At 42.0% G+C, this 18,087-nt stretch overlaps 1 protein-coding gene across 2 annotated transcripts in view; it reads left to right on the top strand.

Moving 5' to 3' along the window:
- Positions 1 to 10,910: 10,910 nt before the first annotated feature.
- The window catches only part of PDS5B (PDS5 cohesin associated factor B), a 44,595-nt gene continuing 37,418 nt past the window's right edge, over positions 10,911 to 18,087 (top strand). For both annotated transcript variants that reach the window (XM_053456364.1, XM_053456365.1), the window contains exon 1: positions 10,911 to 11,044. The gene's annotated coding sequence lies outside the window, so the exon portion shown is untranslated. The remainder of the gene's footprint in view (positions 11,045 to 18,087) is intronic.

Raw genomic sequence — 18,087 nt, 5'->3', positions numbered from 1 at the left:
ATCACCAGCTAATTGGTAAATTAGATCCAGCTAGCCCATTTGGCAATAACGCTACATTTTCTACATGCAGGGGCTGCTGGTAAACTTCAAAACCGTTTGCTTTGTGGGAAAACAGAATGAAGTTATGGACATAAAGGCCAAAATTAGAATTTTTCTATAAATGTAACATTAACCACTTTAGGGGGGTAAGCATGGCCAATCCAAAAATGGGCACATAGAAACATGGAATTTGACAAGAACCTTTTGGCCAGTCCAGTCTAGCAATTTTTTTGCAAAAACCTTTTTTGTCCCTTAGTCTTGTCTGATATTTGGGATAACTTTATACCTATGATATGGATGTTTTAATTCATTCGCAGTTCCACTTATCTACCACCCTCTCATTAAAGTCAAAAGCAGGCTTTCAACCTCGACATAACTAGTTCTAGTAACACCATTCTTGTTACCTCTGTAAACTGATTCTCAAAGGCTTTTACAATAAACATGGAAATTTACCAATTCCAGCTCACTGCAAGATAGTTGAAAGTTATGCGCTGGACATGGTCTGACTAGAGCTTAACTAACATTGTGGTCAACATTATGTATATGCTTTTACCAGACGTAGATTAGCCGGTTGACGGCAGGCAGCAATGTATTCTGGCCAGGCCGACTGGGCATATTGTGGTGATGTACAGTGAGCTGGCTACGAGGGAGATCTCTCATCTCCCCAACTGACCCATTTATTTGCGGCTTTAAGCTATGTAGGTGGAGGGGGGTAAATACACCTACACTATACATATGGTAGTACCATATGAGCCATGCAAAACCGGACCCTGGGCCTGGCTCGCTGAGTTGTATATTCTACTATTACACTTGATGAAAAATGCTGTATGTGGCTATTTATATTAAACACTGGGTATCATAGCTTTGGCTAGTATGGTTATATATATATATATATATATATATATATGCACAGTATTTTATTTCTATGTTAAATGGAAGCTCAGTTTGTATCATTATACCATTGTTTTTCTCCAGATTTTTACTACATAATATTAGTTAGTTGGCAGAATTATTGTCAGCTACATAAGTAACGAAGACTTCTAGTCCATGGGATTTTTGTATGTGTGTAAACCAGATACTGCCTTGGGCCAATACGGTAATATAATTGTTCCCCACAGTAACTCAATGTGAGTGTAATGACAGTCTGTATTTTTACAAATTTGTCTAAAACTCATAAATTATATCAGACCTTAAAGTGATGGAACATTGCACTTTATGCAAAACTATGTATCAAATATGAGACACTGTTAGGAGCTGTTCTTTCAGAACCATACAGCTTCCCAATTAATCTTTCTTATTTGAATACTGTTTTTGTGTGAAATTTGTGTGAAAAAATCACTTAATTCAGTATCCCTTGGAAAACTAGGCCGACCAGATGGGCCGAATGGCTCTTATATTTCAGGAGTTTTTATGCAATGCTTATGGAATGCCCACACCTTCCAATCATGATAACTTCCTGAGTTAGGGTAGGGCAGTGTGATGTAATAATAATAATAATGTACTTTTTGTTATAACATACGTTTACTAATATATGTGCAGTTTCACAATGAGATGTATTCCATGGGTGAGGTGCAAATGTGTATAATATTATAATAATATAAATTATATTCATAATTATTATTATAATAGTATTAATAGATTATGATAATTATATGTCTTGAAGTGTGAATAAATGGCTGTGAGTTGGTTGCAGTAGCGGTGTGTGTTCATTTGCAGCTCTGCCAGCAAACAGAAGCTATTCTGTAGTAAATTATTTTAAGAACTAGCAGCATTCTGACCTGGCTCATGTTGGATGCTATAATCCCAGAAGCTTTTCGCCGGACCGCAACTTCAAGCAAACCGTGATGTTTTATTGGAGTCCTAAAAGCACAGCTTTAAAAGTGCCGTATAACTGTCTACCACTTATAACATTACTGTTCCACATGAAAATGGTCTTGTCATGACTTAATAGGCTCTGTTTAAGCCTCCCTTAGGCCTCAAAAGGTCTCTTAAGCACCACTGTTTCTAGGTTCCTCTTTCTCCCCACACCTATTATTTAGGTAACTCTCCATCACAACATCTCACCCCTTGTCTCCCTCCATCTCAACCTCTTTCTTTTACTTCAGGCCCAGACTAGCTTGCTGGCCGACAGCACCACATCCTCTCCCGATCTGCAGCTCCAGCGGTAGATCAGGTGCTGCAGCAATGGCCACCCTATCATCACAAGCCTGGCCTTGTTTTGCTGTATCAGATGCAGGGGAGGGCTGGCAGCCTAAGGCCTGGGGGGCAAGTCTAGTCAACTGGCCCATTGCACCATCAAAGCGGCTGCGAGCGACATTGAAAGCGGCCGTCGTGCGGCAGTCACTCCACCAGCGCCTAATGAAATTAAAGTGGCCAGTGTGCACGCACCGCATGCCTCAGCTCTTCATCCCACCACTTTTACGTGGAAAGAGGAGCTGAGGCATGGCCGTTGGGTCTGACAGCCGCATGATGCAGGGGCGTACCTAGAGTATTTGGCACCTGTGGCAGACCCTGTATGTGGCACCCCCCCCCACACACACACTTTAAAACTGTATAGTTTCTATGGTTAGGCAAACATTGACAGGGGTACAGCATATTTGTTACATTATATGCTTAGGGATTACGCAGCACCACCATCAATGTGTGCCTATACATTGAGCCAGACACCGACAACCCCTATCACTATATACTAAGCCAAACACTGATGTGGTGTAGGCTTACCACTTTAGTGACTGGCATAGTATATAGTAGGGATGCACCGAAATGAAAATTCTGGACTGAAACTAAAAATTCAGCATTCACTTGGCCAAAACTGAAAAAAAAACAAAAAAAAAACCTTTAAAATACTTTATTAAAAGTAACACCAAAATTAGACAAAAAAAATCAACAATAATATTAACATATACACATATATATAACAACAATCACAATCCTATCATGTCCAGGTTCTAGCATGTGCTGGCTGACTTAGCATGATAGGAGTGTGATTGCTGTTTGCAATTATATATATATAAATATATATATATAATAATACTGTTATTGAATTATTCTGTCCAATAAAAGTGTTAACACACCGAAGTTGGACCAAAAAATAATTTATAACACCAATCACACTCCTATCATGCCTAGGCAGCCACTACATGCTGGAATCTGGGCATGAAAGGAATGTGATTACGGACTCCCTATGCCAAGCTATCCCCCAACACTTACACATCCATGCTATCTGAAACCCTCATTCACAAACATTCAGCATAACACCCATCACTCTCACACACTTACATTCAGCATAACACCCATCACTCTCACACACTTACATTCAGCATAACACCCATCACTCTCACACACTTACATTTAGCATAACACCCATCACTCTCACACACTTACATTTAGCATAACACCCATCACTCTCACACACTTACATTCAGCATTACACCCATCACTCTCACACTTACATTTAGCATAACACCCATCACTCTCACACTTACATTTAGCATAACACCCATCACTCTCACACACTTACATTCAGCATAACACCCATCACTCTCACACACTTACATTCAGCATAACACCCATCACTCTCACACACTTACATTTAGCATAACACCCATCACTCTCACACACTTACATTTAGCATAACACCCATCACTCTCACACACTTACATTCAGCATTACACCCATCACTCTCACACTTACATTTAGCATAACACCCATCACTCTCACACACTTACATTCAGCATAACACCCATCACTCTCACACTTACATTTAGCATAACAGCCATCACTCTCACACACTTACATTCAGCATAACACCCATCACTCTCACACACTTACATTCAGCATAACACCCATCACTCTCACACACTTACATTCAGCATAACACCCATCACTCTCACACACTTACTAATCCACTCTCTCTTACATTTTCTTCTTTCACTCTCACTTTTCCTCTTCTTCTACTTCTTCTTCTTCCTGTCCTGTGGGCGTGGCTTGAGTGTTGTGCTCCGGGATTTGACATCAAGTCCCGGAGCACAGCCACAGTTGCCGCGTGCACCGTTTCTGGAGGGGGCGGACCCCGCTCCCCCACCCCCGCCAAGTACGCATGACGCATGACGCATGACGGCCGCATTCAATCCTGCTCGCGGCCGCTTAGTTTTTAACTTTGCGGCCGCAGCCGCATTGAACGCTTGTCTGCCGGTCATCCGTCCGGCCCACCGGCCTGGATTTAGGGCGGCCTGGGGGGCAATTGCCCCCCGGCCCAGCCCGCCCCTGATCAGATGTGGCCAAGCACAATACCCAGTTGCTGTGGCCCCGGCGAAATGCTTTGGCCATGGTATCTTATCCCTATTTTGCTGCCCTAAACACAGCAATGTGACTTAATTTAATGTCACATTGTCCAATGCCTTTTGTCCAGATACCAACTGGTCAACTGGAACAATTACTTAACATGGTTATGTTCTGAAGTGACATTTTGTACTAAATCCATGAATTAATTGTCTATTAAGTGCCTTTATATTTCCTCCCATTTACATTTTACTAAATTTGTTCTAAGGTTTTGCATCCTTTGCATAGCTTTATTTTCTGGCATGAATTCAATTAGCATTAGTCAAGAAAAAACTTTTTTATTACTGTTTATCAAGTTACATTTTTGTTTATTTCTCTTTTATCCACTTTTTATTTGTTTCTTGCGCATATACTCCCCAAAATGTCCAATGAGGTCCCTGAGTTTGTTCACTAGATTAATACTCAGAGAATTAGGGATGTTGAATTTTGAAAGAAGAAAGTATTTTTTGCTGTGAAGGAAAACATTTTTTACTTTTGTATAAATTATCTCACCTTTAATTATGAAGGTCATATGAAGGTTTAAGAATGATTTCACCTAATTCCAATTTTTTAGTGCAGGCATTTATGAGCATATGCCTGGATGCCATGATTCATATTGTTAGTATGAAATCCCCTGTGCTCCCTTATGCTTAACCAGTAATATTAAACTTCACAGCTGCTAATCCTGTGGAATACAAGTCTTTGTTATTTTATGTAGTTACAAATTGACAATGCTTCTGTTAGTTAACTAATGTTGCATAGTAAAAATTGACAGATTAGAAAATTACAACTGTAATATAAAGAAATAAAATAATCTACTTCCCAGAAATGTATACATGTACAGTATATACATTGGCTGGCCACTTTATTAGGTACACCTTGCTAGTACAAGGTTGGACCCCCTTTCGCCTTCCGGGTGCTGGAAACATTCCTCAGAGATTTCGGTCCATATGGACATGATGGCATCACGCAGTCGCTGCAGATTCGTGGGCTTCACATCCATGATGCGAATCTCCCGTCCCACCACATCCCAAAGGTGCTCTACTGGATTGAGATCTGGTGACTGTGAATGCCATTGGAGTTCAGTGAACTCATTGTCATCTTCAAGAAACCAGTTTGAGAAGATGTGAGCTTTGTGACATGGTGCATTATCCTGATGGCAGTTGCCATCAGAAGATGGGTACACTTTGGTCAAAAAGGGATGGACATGGTCAGCAACAATAATCAGGTAGGCTGTCGCATTTTAACAATGCCCCAATGGTACGAAGGGGCCCAAAGTGTGCCAAGATGTCCCCCACACCATTACATCACCACCACCAGCCTGAACCATTGATGCAAGGCAGGATGGATCCATGCTTTCATGTTGTTTACGTTAAAGTCTGACCCTGCAATCTGAATATTGCAGATGGAATCGAGACTCATCAGACCAGGCAACCTTTTTTCAGTCTTCCATTGTCCAGTTTTGGTGAGCCTGTGTGAATTATAGCCTCAGTTTTCTGTTCTTAGCTGACAGGAGTGGCACCCGGTGTGATCTTCTGCTGCTGTAGCCCATCTTTTTCAAGGTTCAACATATTGTGCGTTCAGAGATGGTATTCTGCATACCTTGGTTGTAACGAGCGGTTATCTGAGTTACTGTTGCCTTTCTGTCATCTCGAACCAGTCTGCCCATTTTCCTCTGACATTAACAAAGCATTTTTGTCCACACAACTGCCACTCACTGGATATTTTTTCTTTTTTGTTCTCTGTAAGCTCTAGAGATGGTTGTGTCACTTAAATGCCCTTTCTTCCCCATTCTGATGCTTGGTTTGAACTTCATCAAGTTGTCTTGACCACGTCTACATGCCTAAATGCATTGAGTTGCTGCCATGTGATTGTCTGATTAGCTATTTGTGTTAACAAGCAATTGAACAGGTGTACCTAATAAAGTGGCCAGTGAGTATATATAATCATCTTCTAAAGGAATGTGGTGATATATTTAATTCTAGCTATAATTAGCAGCCAACATTATGCTACATAATCACAATGATTCCAAGGAGAAAGCTGTTTAAGGAGTAGTGCTTACTGGTTTTCATGCATTTACCACTGGATGCATGAACACTGTGTTGCCACAGAAGAGTGAGTTAGATTGTAAGTTATATAAAACTGTGGTGAAAAATAAATGATCTATTAACCAAACAATAGAAAAAGTAAATAATAAAACTTAACATTTGATCAGAATATTTAGGATTGTAAAGTCAATAATGTAATATGTGAATTAATTATTATCGTCCAGGGGTGGATTGTTCATAAAGGGCCATTCAGATACAGACTGGTCCACTCGTGGGGGTGCAAACCACTCAGGTAAAAATGAGTGTCAGGAACCTCAGGATTAGCACCAATGACTCTTAGCATGGGAGACCATTCTCCTACCCATGTCGCCACCAGAAGGCTCTGCCACTGTGGTGCTATCCCCCATCCCCCCCTGCTATCTTTGTTCAGGTTCCTGAGACACACCTGTGGACAATCTTTTTTTTTTTTTTTTTTTTTTATTAATTTTATGACAAAGAATAAAAAGACATTAACATACAACCTTTCATCCTTATTGTATACAAAACGGTACTGAAAGGTTAAAATTAAAGCATTCAAGTACAAGACAGTTTCAAGACCAAGTTGTTTACTTTATCGTCTAGGGGGGAGAGAAGAGAGAGAGATATTGATAGTATATGTATATTAGTATAATGATTTAATTAATATTGCCAGGATTATATAATAGTTTGATATGTATAGCCATTTCCAGAGAGCCATCTTTTCCATGGAGACCAAATTGCTTCATAATATTTTATATTATTATGAGTTCGATAAAAATACTTCTCCATTGTATACTGGTAATTTATTTGGGCTATAACTTGGGGCCAAAGCGGGGACTGATCTATTTTTCAGAGTCGAGCTATACATATTTTGGCTGCTGCCAAAACATTAATAGCCAAGTACAGTTTCGATTTGTTTTTCCACGGAAGATCAATATGGAAAAGAAAAGTTTGCGGATTCAAAACCATATCAGTATCAAATAAACTCTTAAATGGAATGACAATTTCAGATCTAAGATTTAATAGCTTATCACACTCCCACCAAATGTGTGTCATTGAGCCCAATTCTAGTTTGCATCTCCAGCATTTGTTGGAAATATTTTTATGCATTTTATGTAATAAGGTTGGCACATAATACCATCTGTGAAGGAGTTTATAATACTGTTCTTGGAGATTTATACAATGTATTGCTTTCCTTACTTTATTCCAAGAATCGCACCATATATCAAGAGAATAGGAGACACCCAAAACCTGTGGACAATCTTGTCATCAGTGGCCTTTACATACAAGTGTTCTTCCCAGCTTCCCTTGCTAAAACATTGCAGTTTCTATTGGCTGCACTATTTTGTTTGTGTTGTTGCTTGATCCTTGCATTCTGGTTTTGACCCCTGTCTCCTGATTAGGTTGTTTGGCTTACTGATCATTTGGCTATTTGACCGTCTCATCCCAATGTACATGACCTTGTCTGCTAGTCTCCAAACCCCCACCTAATCCACAGTGCTTGCACAGTGTGTGAGGGGGAGTGTGTGTTAGCATGAATGTGTATGTAAAAGGGAGTGTGTGTTAGCATAAATGTGTATTAAAGACCCCCCTGTGGATAAGAAGGCCCTGAAGATCATAATCATTCATCACCTTGTGAATCAAAATAGACTCATGTTACACAGATCATCAAGTTGAACTGAAAGGGGAAGAAGAAAGGAGCAGGAACTCTATGCCTACTGCAGTTCAGGTTGGCATTCTTGACCTCAATGTCCATCTAGCCCTATGAAATCAGGAAACTTTGTTGGTGTAACCTGGTGCATTGTTCCTGCAAGAACTTTGGGAGATATTTTGGTGTCTGGCTTAGCCTGTTCTTTTGGCATGTACGATATTGTCTGCTGATTTGGTGCTGTCCCATTGATTACCATGCTGACCTCTTTTGACCTCCATGGCTTTGTCTGCTGATTTTGGCTTAGCGCTGTCCAGCTGATTCTGTTGCTGACCCGACTGATCTTTTTTTGACCTCCACAGCTTTGTCTGCTGATCTAGCTTGTTGCTGTCCATTTGACTTCAATACTGATGCGGCAGATTTGTCTACCTTTCCAAGCTAGTTCCCTGGATCATCCTCATTGTTGTTCAGTCTCTGCATCCGGGTCCCTACCCCCAACGTTGAGTGTGATACCTTCCACTTTCCCTGCTGAAAGAGTGCCAAAACAGATTGTAATGGTGCCAAAACAGACCAACAATTACTTTGACCGGGGACTATGGTGTTTTTGGCCACCATGCCAAGTCATATAAGTCCATTTCCATTGAAACTTATATAATATCAACACAGTTGCCTTGTCATCCAGTTCCCCTGAATTTTAACTGAAATTTTAAAGGGGAAGTCCCATGAAAATTATTTGTCTCCTAAAACATAAGATACCGTGCTGTGTACAGTCATGTAGGTTAGCCTTGACAAAAAATGTTTTTTTCTCATTTTATTGCAATAAACTTCCCATCTGCAGACATGGAGGCTGCCATTGTTGTCAGTGACATATTAGATGACTTTCTCTTCTCAAACACCACACCAAGCTGATTCTTTATGGAAATGCTAATACAGTACTTTCCTCCTACATCTTTTATCAGTCAAAGTGATTGGCTGAGTGATAGAGAATGAGCCATCGTATTGTTTACCATAAGGTAGTATAATAACAAGTCGGAGTTTGTCTAACAGTTAAAATTTATTTATTATCTGATTGTACAAAAATCTGAACCCATTTGGGCGATGGAGTGTTCACCTTTATAAACAAATGTTTACTGACTCCTCTGCCTACTTATCCAAAGCTGGCACTTCTAGACGTGCTTCCAGATAAAACCTTCACTAAACTACAAAAATTGATTTTACATAAACTGCAAAAAGGCTTTATACGATTATCTCATATCATTAACTGAGAAAGATGAAAGCGCTCCGCATTCTGCACAATCCATCATCAGAAATCTTATGCTTAGTACAAACAAAAAGACAGGCCCCCCCCGCCCCAACTTATCCCATGCTCCTTGCCCTGTCCCATCCCACCCCATGCTTCTTACCCTGCCCCAACTTACCCCATGCTCCTTGCTCTGTCCCATTACACCCCTTGCTCCTTGCCCTGTCCCATCTCACCCCATGCTCCTTGCCCTGTCCCATCCCACCCCATGCTCTTTGCGCTGCCCTGTCCCATCTCATTCTCCTTGCCCTGCCCCACTCCTCCTGCAACACTGCCCCATGCTACTACCACAACCAATGCTTCCAAAAAGGGCCACCAGGCAGTCCCGGAAAGGGGCCAACTGTTCCCCAAAGCCCCAAGGACACAGACACAGGTAGCAGCCAGCCACAAGGACTAGTGTGACAGAACATAGATGCCAGACCCTGGTTGGAGGGACAAGTTCCGTGTAGTGGACCGCCAGGGCTAATGATGAAACATCAGGGAAGCCAGATGCCACTGCGTGCCCAGGCCCCTAGGATGGTGGCCCTGATGGAGCGCAGTGGGCAACTAATTCCACTCAAAAGCCTGCAGAGGTGTGGGGTTTCTGGTATTTATATGTAACGACTCGGCAGGGGCATTAGAGGAGAAATAATCAATAATAATGATGCAAGTTGTCTATTTTGTATATTTGGGAAAGGTGATGTACCCACAGACTGCAGTCTGCATTTTTGTTATTATCATTCTTGTTTTCCTTTTACTCTCAGAGTTACTAAAAAATCTCAGGTAAAACAGTGATATATTCTGACAAACTGATGTGCGACATATTGTACAAAACTTTGTAATCATTTGTTTCTTTGGAAAACGTGAACATTTTAAATTTTTTGTGCGCTCCCTTCACTCTTATGGTGCATCACTTCTACTGAAGCACTCTGGTGGTCCCAGGAAGCCCCCTAAACAATCAATGCATATGAAAGAACGTTGTAAGGGGGGTGTGAGGAAGCGGCAAATGGGGGGAAGCATGTAAGTGAAAGGGGCAGCACATATTCGTTAAAGTGCAGGTACAGAGCTGTTAGCAAAATTACTGTGGGTAAAAAGATAACAGTGCTTGGGCAGTTATGAGCGTTAAAGATTATTATTTGTTACTATTATTTATTGTTTTATATAGCACCATCATATTCCCTAGCGCCGTAGAATGGGATGAGGCAGGCAGGGAAATGCATGAAAAACTGGGGAAAGGTGGGAGACGCATTTTAGAAACCCTAGGGTGGGTTTTAGGCAAACACATACTATATAATTATCTCTGATTAACCTTTGAGGGTAACTTTGTTGAAGCACAGTGATTGTGTTCACCACAGATACCTGGTGATACAATGGAACAAAGTACAGTGTCAAGTGACAGCCAAAGGTATTGGGGGTTACTGGAGCCTGTCAATCATGGCTGGTGACGTAACGTAGGGGCGGTGCATTGTAGTTCCCACTTTGGCCGCTTGGGGCCGCTGCTCCCCCGTTCGCTGTGTGAGACCGTGCTCCTTTCCATAGTCGCTTCCATTGGGGCTGCCGGAGACAAATTGGCGCCATTTTGAAGCTTGGGGAAGGCGGCACAGAGCGGGAGACACGGACGGAGAAGAGAACGGCGGGTCGGAGTCGTCGGGAAGGGAGAGTACCGATTCTGACGGATCCGATCGATTGGAGGTGAGTTCGAGAAGTAGATCTGAGAGCAGAGGCCTCGTATAGAGCAAGGAGCCTCCCTCCGGTGCTTCACGTTATTGGGGGAGAACCGGGGAGCGGCCAGGGGGGTTGGTATTCATGTTATTTAATTTCAGAGCATTTCCATAAGGATTTGCATGGGCAGTGTGTCAGTGTCTTGTGATCCCGAAATGCCTGCCCTCTGAGCAGCAGGGAAAGTGCCTGTATGGCTCCGGTAACGGGTTCTTACTGAGCCCGCCTGGCACCCGTTATACTGCTCTCCAGCTATTAATAACGTTAAATGATGTACACGGGTGCACCCCGGGATCACAATGACAAATGCATTCGCCAACGACATTATTTCCCCCCTTTTACCCTATGGCACCCGTGCCCACGATGAGTCCTGAATGTACCCCCAATGCCCCATTCATACCGCACATCCGGGTCACACTGAGAAATGCCTCAGCGCTTATGCCTAGGATAAGGGTGAAAAATGCCCCGGGCCCTATGTTACAAGCCCCCTCAAGAGTAACTAATGCCCCCCCCCAACATGTGCCAAAGTGATAAATACCACACATGCCTCAGGACCAAATTCATAAATACCCCCCATGCATCAGAATCAAAATAACGCCGATACCTACTGGAATGGTAAATGCCCCTCCTGCCCCAGCACCAGTCTAATAAATCCCCCCCACCTCTTATACCTGCCCTGCTGTACCTGGACCAGAATGTTACATCAGGAATAGGTGGTAAATAAAGAGTAATTAATGCCCCGCCAACTGAAACCCGCTTTCTACATATCTGCCTTCCGTGTGCCCCCGCCGGTATATCTTCACCCCAAATGTCCCACACAAGCGACGGGGCTTAGAAGTCCTGCCGGCCTTTTCGCAGGAGTTAGCTGTGAGCCCTTCATTGTAACAGCGCTACGGAGTCTGTTGGCGCTATATGAATAAGTATACTGCGCCGGTGCTCCCTAGCGGGTGACAGCTGACCTGCGCCTGTAGCGCGGCATTCAGATCGATGGCTGCCTCTCGCGTGATGCGTGTAGAGACATTTCACTTAAATGCCTAATGAACGCTGTAGGGAGTTTTTCCCGCGGTGGGAACTCTATGTGTAGGAATGGTGCAGGGTTCATCTCGCTGTAGGAAGCCGCGCAGGTGCCTCTCGCTGCGTATAAACCCCGCGGAACGCGCCGGGCTCCTGCACTGTATGAAATCTCCGCTCTCCGTGAAGCCGCTATCAGGCGCGATACATTATAAATCTTTTTTTTTTTTTTTTTGTACTAAACGTATTGAGCTGGACCGTGTAAGCCCTCGAAAGAAAGAGCAGATTTGGCTAAGACGACAACTTTAATGGCTGACTGGAGTGTAATAGATTGCAAGCTCTTGAGATTATCTTGGTCACTTTTAAAGGCACGGGTATGATATGCCTGAAGGAGACACCCGGATCGTCTATTGAGTTTCACTTAGCAGGAAAAGTGTCGGTAAATGTTCCTTTTTGTCTTCTTGCTGAGTGATCGTCCGGCTTCCGCCTGGATCGTTGATGTTCGTTAATGTTCGTGCGCTGCGAGCGTGTTTGTTGCTTTTTGAAAAGATAGTAAAAACGTAACGTTCCCCGGTAGAATGTTACGTACCGGCGGTATCTGTGCCGTGCGCCAAAAAGTGTCCGTTTGGAAAACTATCGGTCAAAAGTTTGGGGTTACTGCTGGAAATGTCTGTAAGGAAATGCAAATTTGTCCATTAAAATAACATTAAATGGGTCAGAAATACGGCATAGACGTTAATGTTGTGACTGATTATTGTAGCTGGGTAGGCGTACAGAGGCCGTTTCACTCCCATTCCAATTGAACTATTTCGCAGTTATACATAGAAGTTTCCTGGTTTCACATGTATATATGTATATATGTATCGTGTGAATGTGTGTATATGTATGTATGTGTGTGTGTGTGTATGTATATATATATCACTGTATATACATACACACATGTGCATGCCAAAGAAGTAAAGATTAATGAATGGTGGTGGCCCAATCGTTTGTGCTCTTCAGCTTGTAGGTTCTATTTACTAACCGCTGTGTTTTAGGAGGACCCTCGTGAACTTGAGTTGTTGATCTCAGTTTCACTTTGGACTTGAAGCTCGTCTTGGCAGAAGTGTAGAGATACGGGGGGCTCGCCTACGCGATGGGTCTCGCCAGTGAATAAAAGACGGCCGATTATCGGAGCCGCAGTGTGTTGGTGGGACGTTAGTGTCTGGACAGTCTGCTCGGCCCCTTAATGTGTAATTAAAGCCGCTAGTGTTACTGTTTTAAGGTAAAGATGATCGTGTGCTTGTTAAACGCAGTAATATCACCAATGATCAGCTTAACGTCTCTGGCAGGATGATGTAAAAACATTCCAATAAGGGGGTGCTTTTAGGAACAGTCGTGTAAGTTTGTTTTTATTTTACATGACTGGTCTTTCCTGAACCCACCCGCCAAAGGCAAAAATACACTAGGAGCTTGTGCGCACATGCGCAGATATGCACTATGCTGATGTCGGGGGGCATTTGCTGGGAAAGCACTCGGCTCGGTCTGCTGATAGACTGGGATGCGGGAAGGAAACTTTACTGGGGGGGGATATGTGTCTGCTTAACCCCTTAAGGACAGTGGGGGCAGTCCCTAAACCCATTGAAAACGATGCATTTTGAGCCCGTACATGTACGGGCTTCGTCATTAAGGGGTTAATAATGATATTGGGAGTGCTGTTGATGGGATGTAGTGAATAATATATCCAGATCATACGGATGTTAATATCGTTGTATCTTGGGGATGGGTTCTTTTCTAAGCGGTTGGCGTTCAGTCTCTCGATGGTGGGCCGGATGGACAAGAAGAGATTTGAGATTTTTTGTTTTCTCTTTTTCTGGATTAACATAAGAGACTATTTAATTGTTGGCCTTGAAAACACGTCATGAACATATAAAATGCGTTTATTTCTAAATTCTCAGAATATCTTATTGTGATGTCCTGGAGTTGGTTTCAAGTCCCCAAAAGGACATCCGCAATAATAAACTCTGTATTCACATTTCTAACCCTTAAACAAATATCTATGGAAAAGTCGCACAAAGAACATGTTGACTCATTATGGCTTATTGACACGTTTAGTGAATTGATTTCATGTTGTTTTTATCCTCCGAATATCTCTCTTTATAAAGTCTTCGGCCATGAAACGCATATTATAACAAAACGTGTCAAAGCATTCGCAATGAGGTAAAGGCCTGGATGTTTGTTGCCGGCGTCGTCTCTATGAACAGGTATTTCCGTTCCTGTATTTATTGATCTGTTAAATGCCGTTTGATACATAGCAGCCCTTATGAAAGTTCCGAGACATTTACTGGGCTGCGTTACATGCGAGCCCTCCGTAGCCGTATACCGGACTCTAATGGACGCAACACCAAACATGCACCATAAAGCTTGGTTATGGAGCACGCTTTTATTTATATATTTCTTTCTTTAGGCATAAATGCCGCTTGCTGGTATGTTAAGCAAATAAACTATAGCAGATCTATTATTTCTTTTATCAGATTTTTTCCTCAAAGATTTAACCTTGTATGTCCTAAAAAGGTGTCTATTCCTTTGGCAATAACCCATCAGTGCCCGTTTTTTTTTGTGTGTCGCGTGACGATTGGGTGTTAGAAAAATAAGAAAGCAATTTCTTACTTGATTTAGTAAATTTGTGGGAAAGGTTTGGGAATTCTGCAGTATGACGGATAACGCTTAAAATTCAGTTCAAGGCTCGACAAATTTGTTTTAGATGTAGGAGCTAGAGAAATGTAGGAGCCGGTTTTTATTTTCATACATTTAAGGTTTCGGTGCTGCTCCACCATCATAAGTCCCCTTAATATAATACATCTGTGTGTAAATATCTGTATGTCCTATAATTGAGAAAAATGTTCTGTTCTAAAGATAGACAAAAGACATTAAAACAACTTTGAATAAAGTATTGCTCAGAACATTACATATTTGGCAAATATAAAATCATCCATTTAGTAAAGTAATGATAGATAAATTAGTGAAAACAGTCATCTTGCACTCATCACGTGATGAGTGACCCCGTGCAGCACGTGTGTGTGTCAAGCAGACTTCTGCTCCGTCTCCCAGGGGCCACTAACCCTAGGCTCAGCCCTGACAATCACAAACACTCACAATAAACGTACACTTACACACCCCAACACCTCGTACTAACACACATGCCGTACACTAATATTCACATTCTAACGCTATGCGACGTACGCACTTGTGCTGATGCTGTATGTAACGGGTTCACTGAGAGAGCTGTAGTAACTCCCGGAGATCACCCACATGTATCCTCCTGTTGTCCCTGGAATCACTTCCAGCACCAGCCAGCATGCGCACCTTGGAACCCTGCTATGTGTACCCAATAAGTAGACACAACTACCTTGAACTGAGTCCAGCAAGAATGAACAGTTTATTGATGTAAAACATAGACTCATATATCCACAGAACTTCATTAACATAAATTAACATTGATAGGTACATGTAGACAACCCAACCTTTAATCCCCAGTCAGCAATCCTATTGATGGGATTAATTAAACAATGGAGTTCCTACCTGTGCTATCTGTGTTTGACAGCCAGGCTGGAGCCATCTCTGAGTACTTTGGGCCCCTGTATGACAGGTCCTTCTGTCACACCGTACAGTAACACTCACAACACCATATGCTTATACACATGCACACATTATCCAACAACATAGATTCACACACAGACACGCTAACAATATACATATATGAAATATACACACTCTAACACTATACACAAATAAACACTGAACCTGGCACTACAATACAGTTGACACACTGACCAGCACTATACACAACCACACATACTCTGATGCTACAGTGTGCACATACATACATGCATACATACATACATACACTACTCATCGCCTTTCTGTGATCTGGCACGCCGCTGCCTGTCTTCTACTTTGGCGTAATATATAGCAGATTACATGACTCTGCTCGGAGCATCGCAGGGCATGCTTCGCCGTTCCCGGTATCTGAACAGGAGGAGCTGGATTCCCAATGGCCAGTGCTGGCCCCTTTTATGCAACACTCTGGGCAGCAGGAAGGGATTTCGAGGGCTTTGTCGATCCCTGGTTTAGTTACAGTGGCTGATTCCCACCATTTGTTACATTCTATTACTAGTGTCTGGGTAAATATTTTTGTATATATAAAATTATATTGAATAGGATTCTAGCTGCTTATTATCCTTTGTGTTGAGATTTTATAATCTTTGCTGAATTTCCAAGTTGCCGCAGCGCGATGTGCCCTAAAGAATGGGCCCAGTGTGGTGTATGAACAGAGAGCGTCGTCTACAATATCCCACAACTGTGGATAAAGGACGTTTATCGCAACACAAAGGGCTAACAGCGGGTTTTTATTGTCCGGTAACCTCCATTACTGCATACAGCGCTGTATTCTATGCTCAAGGAGAGTTTCACGGCACCTGCCCTTAAATTCACCAGAGTAGGTGGGATGGCACCATTAAGTCGCTTGCTTAGGTATCGTTGCCATGGTTTCAGGCAGGGTCCTGCTGTAAAATTAGAAATGTGCAGGGTGATCTCTTCTTAACAAATATACATAAAACGGTGTTTCTCACTAAACTCATGCTGCCGTTGAACATGGCAGTGCGCTGTCTTACTGTGACCCGGACTCTGAAATTCATTCAACAAGCAGCCTCAAACACCGGCACTGATGTAAACTATTACCGGTATGTGCGACCTGGCTACTTGGGGAGTCAGACCTTGTTTTTTAACAAGCTAATTAGGTTCCTGAAACGCACCTATAGAATTAAAATTAAAGAGGGGTGTTAAAGTTGTTGAGAGTTAAGAGCGGCTCTTAAGAAAAACAAAAGAGAACATACCTTAAAGAGATGATTATAGTGTATTTATTCCGTCACGATATATCCAGAACAAGTGGATCGAGTGGATTACCAACTTAATTCATATGCGACCGAAGAATCAAATCTACCACCAAATTCATTCATGGAGGAAAAAAGTAAGAAAATGACCACCAATTTCACCAGAGAAATAGAAAATGAAAATACAAATAACCTATGGGTACCCTCTCTTGTCCCTAAACTAAATAATACAATGGTAACTGATCGCAATAAGCACCAAAAGCTCTAAGATATTCCCACAGTTAAAAATAGCGGTTGAAGTTGAATATCCCAGTTAAGAGAATTGATCAGCCGTGGAAGTCCCAAAGTGCGTCAATTCATAGACTCCACACAGAGGAAATTTTATAAAATCTACTTGTCCAAGGGACTAAAATGCTAGCCCAATACATTGTCCTGATGGAAAAATTTATTTGAATCAAAACTTTATTTAAAAGGATCTACATATTAAATAAATAAGGCATATGTATTAACATCTAAATAATGTTATATTACGGTAATATGTCAGCCAGCATAACAGCCCTGCTCATACAGAGCCCATCATCCTGGGGACTTCGCATCCACTAAAATGCCTAAGATCTGCTCCCCGGACTACCTCATTCTCCTCCAAGCTCTGGCGCCAGAGACAGACAGGTCTGCATGAGGGCATCGCGGCGGACAGGAAATGACATCATATCCGGTGCTGCCACAGCACAGTGTGGGGGGAGGAGGCTTCAGTGGAGACTTGCCGCTAACCTGAGGATATCCATAGGGCTGCAACTAACGATTATTTTCATAATTGATTAGTTGGTCAATTCCCCCCCCCCATTAATCTGATAAACAATATGCAAATTTTTCATTTGAAATAATTTGATTAACAAACTGGGTGTTATAAACAAACAGCAGAATAAAAAACTTAAAATTACGTTAACGTGTCATCGTACGCTTCTATTTCTTTATCACAATGGCATTTGTCTATTTCTTATTTTACTGACATAATTAGGGCTGAAACAACTAATCGATAAAATCGATAATAATCGATAATGAAAATCGTTGTCAACGAATTTCATCATCGATTAATTGGATCGATTTTTATTGATTATAAAAAGAGTTTTTTTC

The sequence above is a fragment of the Spea bombifrons genome, chromosome 2 (genome assembly GCF_027358695.1).
Source record: "Spea bombifrons isolate aSpeBom1 chromosome 2, aSpeBom1.2.pri, whole genome shotgun sequence".
Lineage (NCBI taxonomy): Eukaryota > Metazoa > Chordata > Amphibia > Anura > Pelobatidae > Spea > Spea bombifrons.
Note: the sequence above shows the minus strand (reverse complement) of the source record. Positions and strands in the feature narration are given on the sequence as shown.